Below are 13,837 nucleotides of genomic sequence, written 5' to 3' on the forward strand. Positions count from 1 at the left end.
AAAAATAGATATACACTGAAGGATAGAAAAACTAACTATATTTTATTTTACCTATAAAATGAAATATGTATTATATTTTATTTTTTTATATAACGGTCTTTCAACCATTCCAAACATCAACCCTTTAAACATGTGTAGAATTCACAAATTATAAGAGTTTCTGTGAAAGGACAATTGGTACCGATATATTCACACATTTAATTTCCAAAAACAATTTCGTTTGTAAAATAAATTTTAATGTATTAAAATGCTGTTATATTAAACGTTCATTCTTTGCACATTGTAAGTAAATAGATTTGCATACCAAATCATCATATTATGACATTTGATTGTGAGTATTAACCAAATTATGTTGCCCACTATATTTATTTATGGTGCTAAGACTTCAACTCTATGTAATGAAATATAACTTCTTTTTTAGCGACATAAAACCTAACATAATAAAACCAAAGCAATATCCCATGTCCTATAAACTTTATTCTGCTGCATATTCAATATCTGATCCCGCGGAAGTGGAATATCCGTTAAAATTGTAGCGGGAGATGCCGTTGTTGGTGATTGGGATGTCTCCACTCACAGTCTTTACCACCGCTCCTCCGCGCTTCAACGACGCAGACTGTCGTCCTTCGCTGAAACTCATACTATACCTCTGTATCCCTGCCGAAGCACGACCAAAGCTCAACACGACGATGGCAAGCTGAGTCAGCACAGCAGTTACGTACACTTCATCAAGGGTGGTTGTGGCATCCTTAGAGTGAGTGTGCGTAATAGAGAAAGTAGAGGGAATCCTCAGACACGCTGGGTTGGCTGCCCGTTTTGTACCATCGGATGTAGTGCTCGCCCAGGTCCAGGAACGCACGGTGTGGGGGAAGCTCGCCACGTCACTTGCAGCCACGCTGAGAGGAGGTGCCACATAGGAGCTCTCCACCCAGTCATTCCACGTGACGATCTCGACAAGGGGAGGGCTGAGGCTTATGATCTGCTGCCATCGGGTGAGCCAGAGACGTGGGCCCTTGTAGTTGCCGGCCCTTCACTTGGCACACACAATCGACGTTGTTGAATGATATTGACGGAGCTCATCATGCAGGCCATAGACATTTTAGGAGTAGTCTACGGCGCAAAGGAATTGCTCAATTGGTTAGACTGTCAAAAGTGATCAGAATCCGGGCAAAAAAAATTCAAAAAATTTTGTAGAGGGAGCGTTTGAATCATGTTTTTGATGGTAAAAATAGATCCAGCACCATCAAAAACTTGTAGGGCACCTAAAATTATGAATTTTGACAGTTTTTACTTGGATTTACAAAAATCCTTGCCAGATTTTTTCAAAATATGGCCGGAATTTTCAAAATATGGCTAGAATTTTCATAACTTCAAAAAAAACATAATTGTTAGATTAAGACCATAGACAAGTATGAGGATGAAGAGTGAGAATGGGTGTGGTAAGGAATGTGGATTTAAAGGCGGAAGGTAACAAGGGCCACCAATGCAATAGGTTGTGAAGCAAGAAGCAATAGGGGTGGAATATAACTAGTGATATGTTCCCCATTCTTGCATTGTATTCAGACTGCGGCCAAGGTTGTTACAGTTCTCTGCGTTGTGCAAGATCACCCCATTGCCATCGATCCGTCTAAGGTCAAGGTGTCAATAGAATATGGTTTGTGTGAGGTAATGAATTATGTTGCGATAAGAACCCTGCCTTCTTCACCAGACATTAGCTGGACACTAGACCATTTTGAACTGGAAACTATTTTACCCTCTGGAACGGTGGACCATTTTTTAGAGCCTGTATGGACCTGCCCCATTGGCCAGAGAAAACTTAAAAAGCGCACGAGAGGTGGACCATTTTTTAGAGCCTGTATGGACCTGCCCCATTGGCCAGAGAAAACTTAAAAAGCACACGAGAGATACTCGAAAGTGATTCAAACACTTATCCTCTTCACATTTGTATTGACCAGAAAATATAGACAAAGAAAAGCAGTGCTCCCCATCATGATGTCATGTAAAATAGAATTATTTTTCCATTGTTTAAAATTTTTGGAAAGTATTAAGTCATTAATGTAATTCTCGTTAAAAATTAGATGTTGACAATTAGTCTAGCTAACTATTGTCACGAGATTGAGTCTCTTTGTTGGAATTGGCCATTCCAACAATAAACAAATTTATTTGCAAGAATGTTTGACTACTAGATATAATGAAGAAATGACACTGAAAATGGCAGCATCAAAGATTGGAGGATGATAGACAATCGAGTTTGTGTGAATTAGTGTGAATTTGTGGAATAGGCTCATGGTGTATTATGTGTCACATACATTTATTAATAAGGAAGTCTATGATGTTTTCTAGTGGTTTTTATAATGTATGTACCTGGTAACTTCAAGAATTAGAGTGTAATGTAAGCCTCCTAAGGCATATGTACCCCCATAAAGTTCGTGGTAATGTTAAAACCACTTTGTATTTGCAGTGGTTGTTTGTGGTAATCCAGAAACCACGTGTGAGAGTGAAGTGGCCAGGGATTTTTGTAGGCATGGTTTAGGGTTAGCCGACAAAACCCTTAGCATGGTTGAGGGTAAGTCGAGAAAACCCTGGGCCTGGTTAAGTTGGGTCTGTGGTGAGCCTTGGTGGTTGAATTAAGTGCCTTGGTGGTAGAGTTGAGCCGTGGTGCTTGTGTTGATTCATGGTGGCTGAGTTGAGCCTTAGTGGCTAAAAACCGTTGTTGGCGTGGTTGAGGGTAATCCAATAAAACTAAGAGCATGGTTATGGGTAATCTGATAAAACCCACGATGATGATGAGGATGATGATGGAGGGGGATTTACAGGTATAGGTACATGTATGCAATTATAATGGTTGATAGAACCATGTATGTGAAGGGTATCCTAGTAGAATGGTGGTTGGCACCCATGCAGTCTGGTGGATGGTTGTTCTTTTATATGGATGTCGACATATTTTCTTGTTTTGTTTGACCGCAACTAGACTTTGCATATTGATATTGAGACAAGTAGTCATTAAGGGGGAGTGTTGGAAAATGTAATTCATACTTGTCTCAGTTGTGATGTTCTATGTAAAGTAGTTTGTTCTTGTTCCTTAGGGTTGTTATATCTAGATGTTCATCACTAGGTTGAATGCGAGAGAAAAATCACCCAAGTTTGAAGAATTGAGGGGGATTTTAATGCAAGAGGAGGAAAGGTGATTAACTCGCCAACCCCAGAGTTCAGACCATGCTCTAAATTTAAGTAACGAAAGCTTCAAATCCCACTAGTTTTCTGTAGGCTACAAGCCACAAGAGGCTCCAACCTCAACATGCTACAACATGTTCTTTTTCAAGTTGCAACATAGAAAAAAATATAAATTTCTCAAGTCACAAGCGTTGGTTACCTCATATCCAATTTTGTTGTCAAGTTTTCTGTTGAACTGCTCCTTCTCTTTACTCTTCTTCTCTTCTGCGATTGCTTATTCTTTCTCTGACGCAGACCACTTCCATTCCAAAAAAATTATTTTTATTTCGTTTCATTCCACATTGTATCTTTTATAAGCAAGTGCTCTTGGTTGTTTGCATTCTTTGGAGAAATATGAAATGAAGCATGGTCTTTTGGACTTCCAAAACTACTCACAAGCTTGTCCTTTCATTTTCAGTTCCGAAAATTGTTTGTAATAAAAAAATAACACTGAATCAACAGCTCATTCAGTAATAATTACAAGAGACAAATCAGATTTGGATTATTTACATTTTTTGTTAAAACAAATATATGTATTCCAACTTTTGTCTCAATGTTTAGCTTTCACATTTATTAGCATATTTTTTTCACTTCACATCACTTTCAATGTTTTACATTCAACATTCAACATTTATGTACATTTTCAATTCAACATAAATTATCATCTGTGATCTTAGTGACATCACTAACATTTATCAACATTAATCAATCAGCTTAACTTGACATCAATGCTAATATTGCCAACAATCTCCCCCTTGAGCATTAATGGTAACTACACCCATTCATCCTCCTTTTTTGTCTTCGAATATATTTCTCATTGCTTCCCATAACCTCTGTTTACCTCCCCCTTTGACATCAATGGCAAGGGGCTATATATGCCTTGTAGAGGTCCTTAGTACAGTTGTCATCATTGCTTTAATGTTTTAAACCTGCATTGTATTTTCTGCATCATTGGTTGAATGCTACTCTAGATGGTTTATTAGAGCTTCTACAGATTGAATGAATGTTGCTTCAGAAACATTGGTCCAAATAAGCTTTAGAAATTTTTAATATTGTAAGATATTGTTGTGATAACGCTCTGAAAAATATTTCAAGAGTATTGTTGAGAGAACACTTTGTAAGATATTGCAATTGCATATAGATAAAAAGGGTTCTAAATTATACTCACCAAATAATAAGTGCATGGCACACTATTATGAGAGGATATGAACACATAGATCATTAAGTACATGAAACATTGAATATGTGAGGCAACATGATCAACATGTAACTCTATAACCATGTATGTAATCGGCAATAAATCTACAAAAATGAACATTGAACCATTGCAGCAACCTTGAATATCCATTTCATTTGCATCATGTATTTTGAAGCTTCGATAGGGGTTTATCATCTGAAGCATATACATATTTTTAATTTATTGAACCCAAAGAAAATTTTCCTTCAACGATTACAAGAGTATTAACATTTTTCTCTAATTTAGAAGTAAGCAATATACACCACAGTTCTCTAATTTGGAAGCAATAATCCTTAAAAAAACATCTATTAAAGAAAAATATACATTCCTTCATTGATTCTAAGAAGTGCCCTAATATTGATAGCCATTGAAATTGTAATTGTTGCTCAGTTGAATCTATAGTTCTGCATGAACAACATATCAATCATTATGCCATGTGATTAGCCATATGCTTCCTCCATCATCTTAATGCAATGGATGATTATATTGTCACTCAATGCGCATGTATATCATATTAATCCATCTCAATGCAAGGACTCGTTAGTTTACCAAATTGCATAACCTCCATTAACATACCATAATCAATCCAGCTCACCACTCAATGAGACTCCTTTTCAACAATCTGGTATATTGCACAATTATAACACATCACCATAAATGCTCCATTCATATTTAAAATCCCATGCTCAGTAGTGCACTCTCTATCGAAAATAATAACTTGATATACAACAATCAAATTTTAATTTATTTTCCCATATACCAATTCAATTCATCGTACACCATATTGATTCCTGGGCTTTTCCTTTCCTGGCTGTGGTGTTTTCCCTGAGTGGGTTAAAAGGGTGGTTTGGGATTGTCTTTTTCTCCTTGAAGTTTTGAGCTTCCAATGGCAAGAGGACATCTTTGACAAAGTTATATTAATTTACACCTCATGAAGAAACAACAACATCGAGTGGGTTTTCTTTTGATTACTCTTTGAGCTAAAGTGTTGTTTGAATAGTCATGCTCACGAAAACGAGATGTTAGATGTCTTGTTCAAAATCAGAAAGTAGAACCCAAAACATTGAATCCAGATGAGCTTTGTGCTTAAGAGCATCTCTTTTAGAATGTTTTTTCATATCAACACTACCCATCCACATATGTTTGTGATATAAAGCAGACTCTATAATGAAATGTATTGTAGTCATTATCGAAAACTTTGAATCTGGGGACACAGTTTTTTGATTCACTTTATCTTTCGTACATAGTTTTTTGGAAAAATCAATATCAACACTTATCCATATAGTGATATGTATCTTCTCTTTCTTACACTTTGAAGATTGAATTAGCCATTGGTAGTACGAGAGAGTCCATTGAAGTAGCGACCACGCGGGAAGCCCTGATAATTCGGAGAACCGTTGTCGATATTAATGTGTGAGTTTTCTTGATACCATCAACGATAATACCATTAGATGAGTTAGTATTCAACGAATTAAAAATCCAATAACACCACATATCTGGAGCTATAATTCTTGAGTTATTCAATATACCCTACCGGAGATGACACACCACAATGATGTGAAGGATTCTACACCCATGCAGTGGCTACAGTTGGCCTTTGCACCTATTATTTACGTCAACAACACTAACTCCCCTTTCGCAGAAACTAGATACCATAACTAATGCATGCCTAGTAGATGGGTACCAAATGAAACAACACTTGGAATTGTGTCTTGTATACCGCGAAGATACCAATAGTGTAATCAAACTGTGTCTTGTATTTTCATCATCGTAGTGATTTGAATACTTGCTTGTCCACTAGAACCCATTTTTTTTGTAATAGTTGTTAGAATAATTGGTTTCTAAATTCCCAAGTACCTGTTGTCCCAACCGGGCGATGGTTAGTAGCACTCAACCTATCTCCATTGAAAGGCACAAGCCCAATTCAGCATCGTTTTCAGTCAGCTATCCATGAGAATTTACCACACGAGAAGTCACGCAACAATGTTAATTATCATTGGCAGTCAACCATCCACGAGAATTTACCAACTATCCACGGGAATTTACCAACTATTCACGATGATTTACGTTACACCATTTAATATTCAATGTGCATGATTCCACATTAATTCCAATACGTTATATTCCAATGCATACAAACACCTAAAGCTTGTCACCCACTAATACTGACAATGACATTCTTCACAATGATACTCTGAACCATCCACATAATGAGGCTGCTCCACAAAGAATGATAACACTACTAAAAAATAATGACACGGCTTTGAAAAACGGATGTTGCTCCACAATTAACCAGCCCACTATATGTATAATGCATGACCTGGCCATTGTCACGTATGACACCGCTCTGCAATGTAATAGTGTTACACATGGTCTGCAATACATCAGAGAAACACATGGTATGATACCAACGCTGCTCTACATGGTCATGAGATGGAGGTAACGTCTACACTCTATCCTTTTTCCAACTTCCACTCTAGTTTCCTCCTATACCTATGTCTGCGCCCTTCGTGGAATCAATTGGTGAACAAATTTGTTTCTTTATCCATGCTGCTAAATTCCAATATGTTGTCATTTGTTTCAATCCACATATCAATAGGGAACTAGTTGCAGGCACACCAAGTCTTCACAGATCGAACCACATCCCTCGCCAAGTAGATCCTTGATCGAATACAGGATCCTTAGAAGCCACATCACCCATGATGCCTCCTTTCTGGCAGTAGCCAATAATCATGCGGCCAAGTCCACCTGATATTGGTTTGTAGATCACATTGTGCTTTTGCCCATGCAGTCTTAGCGCCACTTGGGTCATATAGTGCTCATCTTAGCCATCCATTAACCTTGTGCCACTAGATGATCTTCTAGTGTTCAAAGAGTAGCATTTCTCGACAATGATCGATAATATATCTCATTGATCTTGTTGGCCGTGTGAGATTTATTTCTCTCAGTGTCTTTGTTTGGCAGCATTCTCTGAAATTTTTCTCAAGATATTCAATGCGAGATTTCTCGAAAAAAAAATCAATAGCATGCAGCAATAACCTTGACAAGTCGCAGTCCATATGGTCAAATACCAAACACATTGCTTTTGAACCCAATTACTATGCGATTTTTCATATCTATATATATATATAATGTTATGTTTGAATTTGAATGTTGTAGTTTAGAATAATAGAGGTTTCTTTTATTGAGGATACATATACTTTAGCTCTTCTTGCATTCAAATTTTTGTGTTCAGAATAACAGAGTTGAAGGATTTACAAAAATCCTAGTGATGCAGTGAAACTGGTACAAAATTTGATTAGTTTCTGGAATAGAAATCTTCACATGGAGATTGTCAATGATTAGGTTTTGATGTAGATCACATCATGCTTCATGATGAATGCATTAATAAACCAAACATATATATATAGTCTACTCCTCTACTTGATGGAAATATCTTGGATGTCTCTCAGAGTTTAATACACCATATGTTTAATACACCATATGTTTAATCGGGATCATCATAATGTACAATGGTGTATTCATATAATGAAGAGTTTTGAGAAAAATTGATGGTGCAATTATACAATAATTTATGCTTAACTTTCAATATGATCTCAATAGATATGCAATTGTCTTAGCATTACTAGTATTCTGTTTACTTGTAGAAAATTATTTACATGTTTATGCATCAGATATATACATGTAAAAAAATTTCATTGAAGAATGGACTTTTGAATGGTGAACCTGATTGATGTTGATAACTTCTAGAGTACGTGACTTGATTTCCCATTTTGATGTGTTTGAAAATAGTAACAAGAAATGATAAATATCGAACTTCTAAATTTAGTACTGCTATAAATAGCATTTTGGGATACCTTCCTATTTTAGTTAGTCTATGAACTAAAATAGAGAAGTAAAAATTCGAATTTGATCTTAGCAGCTATTTGTAAAATAATTAATTAATTCACCATGAGTTAATTAGTTGTAGAAAATCAAACATGAAGTCTATATGGGGACATGCAACAGTTTCTCCATTACTTGAGGAATCTATCCATCAGTTAAAGAGATAAGGATGAGTTGTAATATTTCGTTGTAATTAATTGGCTCAATTAACTGAGTCAAGTCCAGTTAGATTAATTCAAATAGTTTGTTGAATTAACTGTGAGTTTAGTTAGTTAATGCATGCATGTATGTAGTTGTTGCACTTCAGATAATTGAATATTCTCTCATAAATAACTCATGCATGTCATTTCAGACACAGACCCAGTTGAGATCAGGAGGGGCAGTGTACTATCAGTTGCTATAATATTCCATTGTGAATATCTCTTGCATGCATAATGAATTCTTTCCTTGAGGATTGTGCAGTTACTTCTTCTGTTTTTGTGAGTGTGATGAGGCTAATTCACACATGTGGCATCACTGGACCCCAATAAAAACTACCCAAGGAAATAGGAGGCTTGGAGGGCTTGAGGAGGACATATACTGTGTCTATTCAGTCTGTGAGTTGTATTGTTTGATTGCAAAGAGAGAAGGATGGCTTGAGAGCTGATTCTTTTTGTAACTTGAACATATTTCCACTTGTATGATAATACAGAGATTGGGGTTTTAGGCTGAGGCTTTCCCTGGGTTATTTCTTCTGTGTTAAGTGTGATTGATTTCTCATTCTCAGTTATATGTGTTCTCATTGATCTTGTTCAATTCGATTAAGCTTCCGCAAAGTTTGTTGTAGAAGTAGATCTTGTATTTTGCTTTAGTATATTGCATAATCTGTTGACCTACAGTGGGAGTTTCTACATGGTATCATAGCAAAGGTGATCAAAGTGAAGAACAGTATACAAGAAGGGAGAAGTTCGAAGTTTGAGGTTCCTAAATATAGAAATCGAGTTCTAATCACATCCCAATTTCACCAATGGTGTTCAGCGGTTTAAGACTCGAGTATGACCTTGATGGCAGGTCGAATTATATAGCCTGGAAGGATCACATGGAAGCAGTATTAGAGGATAACGGTCTAAAGGACTTCATTGATCAAGAAGTCCCCAAGCTAACTGATGCTACTCAATTGGCAGAATGGAAGAAATGTGTGGCTAGAGCAAGGAGAATACTTCTAGAGGGAGTTTGAGACCACATAGTCTCGAATCTCCATGGGAAGGAGACACCGTTTTCGATGTGGAAAACATTGAAAGATCTATATCAGAATAGCAGCGATTAGAGGAAGCTGGTGCTGAAAGATAAGCTTCGGAAAATCAAGTGTGAAAAGGGCGACACGATCTCTACATATCTAAACAAGCTCACCACCTGCATGTATGAGCTTGGAAGTGTAGGGATCACGACCACTGATGATGACATGGTGAGTCTTGCACTCCTCGATCTTCCTAAGAGCTGGCATAACTACCAATACTCAGTTAATGGAAGAGAAAAACTACCAGATTGGGAACGAATTTGGTCGGATTTGATGCAGGAGGAAATAAGAAGAAGCACCAAAGATGGATCCTCATCGAAGCAAGATGATGATGAAAATCTAGCCTTAGCGAGTAAGGCGAGGAAAGGGAAAGGGAAGGCGTTCGATTCCAAATCCGATTCTTCCCATGGTGTGAAGAAGTTTGACAAATCGAAAGTGTGATGCTTTCATTGTCATGAAGTGGGCCATTATGCTACAAATTGTCCACAGAAGAAATCCAAGAAGGGTTCCTCGAAGGGATCTGATGGTGAGGCACTGGCCTCACAGTTTGCACTGGATTTCTCGCTTATCACATGCATGGTTTCATCCATGGTGGGATATGTGTGGTACCTGGATAGTGGAGCTTCATTCCACATGTCAGGTGACAAGAATCTTTTCAGTACCTTGGAGGAGAAGGATCTCCAGATGCAAATCGAGATGGGCGATGATGGAAAGTACCATGTTTCAGGTGAAGGTACGGTTATGTTTCAGAGGGAGCATGGACCTCCCCTCACCCTGACTGATGTAAAGTATGTACTAGGTCCAAAGAAGAATCTTGTGTCTCTTGCTATGCTAGAAGATAAAGGCTATGATGTAGTCTTTAGTAAAGGAAAGGTATTCCTGAGGCATATCAGTACTGGACAGACAAAGCGAATTGGGATTCAAGTAATGAATCTCTACAAGCTAGAAGTAGATGACTGTGTTGCATTGAGTTCCAAAGCTGAGATGGTGTAGAGCCAAGATGTTGGCGAGCTATGGCATAGAAGACTAGGCCACTTGCACCATGGAGCCCTCAAGATCATGCAGCAGATTTCTACTGAATTACCCAAGGGAAAACTTGAGCAGACGAATACATGCAAAGGTTGTACCTTGGGTAACTATGCAAAATCTTCCTTTCTGGATCGAGATAGTAGAGCTGGAGCAATCCTGGAGCAAGTTCACTTAGATGTTTTTGGACCTTTCTCTACAGCCTCCACCACTAAACAAAGGTACTATGTTATTTTTATTGATGATTTTTCTCATAGATGCTGGTTCTACTTTATGCAAAATAAGGATCAGACCTTCTTGAGGTTTTGTGAGTTTAAAGCCTTTGCAGAGAAAGAATCTGGAAAGAAAATAAAAGCCTTGCATAGCGAAAATGGTGGAGAGTATGTCTCCCAACAGTTTAAAGACTTCTGCGTTGGAGAAGGAATTAAGCGGGAATTGACGGTACCCCATAACCCACAGCAGAATGGGGTGGCTGAAAGGAAGAACAAATCGATTTTGGGAGAAACTCGAGAGATGTTGCATGACCAGATCCTACCACTGCATTTGTGGGTTGAGGCATGCAATACAACAGTATATTGGTAATGAAGACACCTATGGAGACCATTTCCGAGAAGCGACCAAATGTGAGTCACTTCTGAATCTTTGGATCATCAGTTTATTGTCATGTGACCAAAGATGCCAAGAAGAAGCTAGACCCAATAGCTGAGTTGGGAATGCTTGTGGGGTACACGGATACACCCCACAACTATCAGGTGTACCTTCCTACCAGTCATAGGACAGTGGTACACAGGGATCTGAGGTCTGATGAGCAAAAATCCATGCGACTATCACTTGAGAGGGAGCTCAAGTTGCATGCAGAGGAGAAAATTTCAATTCCTAAGGAGGAGGAGCCTCAGATTGATGCAGAGTAGCCGCATGCAGAGGATCTGAGAGTGGAGACATCCACTCATGCTAAGACTTCCAGAGATGGGTAGAAGCACTCAAGGGAGGCTAACAGGTTGATGCTGGATGCGCAGGAGAATGTGGGATAGCCATATTCTCAGTGTAGATAGAGGAGGCCACCTGAGCGGTACACTAGGTACATGGCCCTAGTTAGGGAGTGTGTAGATACCGAACCTTCTTCATTCGAGGAGGCAGTGCAGCAACCAACCTGGGTTTATGCAATGGTAGAGGAGTATGACTCTATCATTCGGAACAATGTGTGGGATGTTGTCCGAAGACCTCAAGGCAAGTCAGTACTGAGTTCCAGATGTCTTTACAAGGTAAAGCAGGCAGCTAATGGCAGTGTTGAGAAAAATAAGGCAAGGTTTGTTGCTCGAGGTTTCTCACAGGTCGAGGGGATCGACTACGATGAGACCTTTGCTCTTGTAGCAAGGTACTCATCTATTAGGTCGATGTTGGCACTATCATCTCAGATGGGTTGGAAGATCCATCATATGGACGTGAAGACAACATTCCTCAATGGGAAGATTGAGGAGGGGTGTACATTGAGCAGCCAGAGGGTTTCGAGACCTTTGATTGTGAGTCCCATATGTGCTAACTCAAGAGGGCTTTATATGGGCTGAAGAAAGCACCCCGTGCTTGGTAAACCAGGATTGATAGCTATTTCACCAGGTTGGGCTTCACCAAGAGTGAAGCAGATGCTAACCTTTACCACATCATGGTAGAAGGTAAACCATTGATCATTTTTCTTTATGTTTATGATCTAATTTTTTACAGGTGATGATCAGCTGATACAATCTTGCAAGGAGGACCTTACAAGAGAGTTCAAAATGAAATACATGGGTCTTATGCACTACTTTCTAGGCATGGATGTGTGGCAGAAATATGGTGAAGTATTTGTGTCTCAGGGCAAGTATGCCAATGAGATACTCAGGTGCTTTCACATGGAGAAGTGCAAGCCCATGCAGACTCCTCTAGCTGGGAACTGGAGGAAGGAGGATGCTACTTCAGGTGAGGTAGTAGTTGTTATTGTTTATCAGTAGCTGGTGGGTTCACTTATGTATCTGGTGAACACACGACCCGACTTATGCTTTGCGGTGAACTAGCTAAGTCAAGCTATGGTTCAACCTACCAAGCTGTTTTGGAAGGTAGTGAAGCATGTGCTGAGATACCTTAGAGGCACATCTCAGTTCGAATTGTGGTACAGACAGACAGAGGAAGTGAAGCTTCAAGGCTTCATAGATGCGGATTGGGTAGGGATTCCATCAAACCCAAAGAGCACTTCTGGAGGAATCTTCAACCTTGGTTTAGTTGTAGTTTCCTGGTACAGTAGAAAACATAGGTCAGTTTCACTTTGCTCAACAGAGGCTATATACATGGCTGCTAGTCAGGCTGCATGTGAGGCAATTTGGATGTGGAAGATTCTAGTGGGATTGTTTGGTCAGAGGATGGATCCAACTGTGATCTACTGCGATAATCATAGTTGTATCAAACTCTCTGAGAATCCAATTTTTCATGACAGATCCAAGCACATTGATATCCGGTATCACCACCTTCGAGACTGTGTGGTCAAGAGGATCATGTTGTTGCTGTATGTTTTGACCGAGGAACAGGATGCAGATATTTTGACGAAGGCATTGTCAAAATGCAAGTTCGAGTTCCACAGAGACAGGATTGGAGTTACTAATAATCTCTTTCTTGTTGAGAGGGAGTGATGAAAATAGCAACAAGAAATGCTAAATATAGAAGTTCTAAATTTAGTACTGCTAAAAATCGCATTTTGAGATACCTTCCTATTTTAGTTAGTCCCTGAACTAAAATAGAGAAGTAAAAATTCGAATTTGATCTTAGTAGTTGTTTGTAAAATAGTTAATTAATTCACCATGAGTTAATTAGTTGTAGAAAATCAAACATGAAGTCTATGTGGGGACATGCAACAGTTTCTCCATTAATTAAGGAATTTATCCATCAGTTAAAGAGATAGGGATGAGTTGTAATATTGAGTTGTAATAAGTTGGCTCAGTTAACTGAGTCAAGTCCAGTTAGATTAATTCAAACAATTTGTTGAATTAATTGTGAGTTTAGTTAGTTAATGCATGTACGCATGTAACTGTTGCACTTCAGATAACTAAATATTCTCTAATAAATAACTCATGCATGTCAATTCAGATAGATACCCAGTTGAGATCATATGGAGGGGCAATGTAATATCAGTTGCTAGAATATTCCATTGTGAATATCTCTTGCATGTAGAAGGA

General features: G+C 38.4%; 1 pseudogene; it reads right to left on the reverse strand.

Moving 5' to 3' along the window:
- Positions 1-475: 475 nt before the first annotated feature.
- Positions 476-13,837, reverse strand: part of LOC149146630 (glucan endo-1,3-alpha-glucosidase agn1-like) — a 180,722-nt pseudogene continuing 167,360 nt past the window's right edge.

This window comes from Pinus tabuliformis, chromosome X (genome assembly GCF_031772625.1).
Source record: "Pinus tabuliformis cultivar Carrire ecotype Pingquan chromosome X, CPIR1, whole genome shotgun sequence".
Lineage (NCBI taxonomy): Eukaryota > Viridiplantae > Streptophyta > Pinopsida > Pinales > Pinaceae > Pinus > Pinus tabuliformis.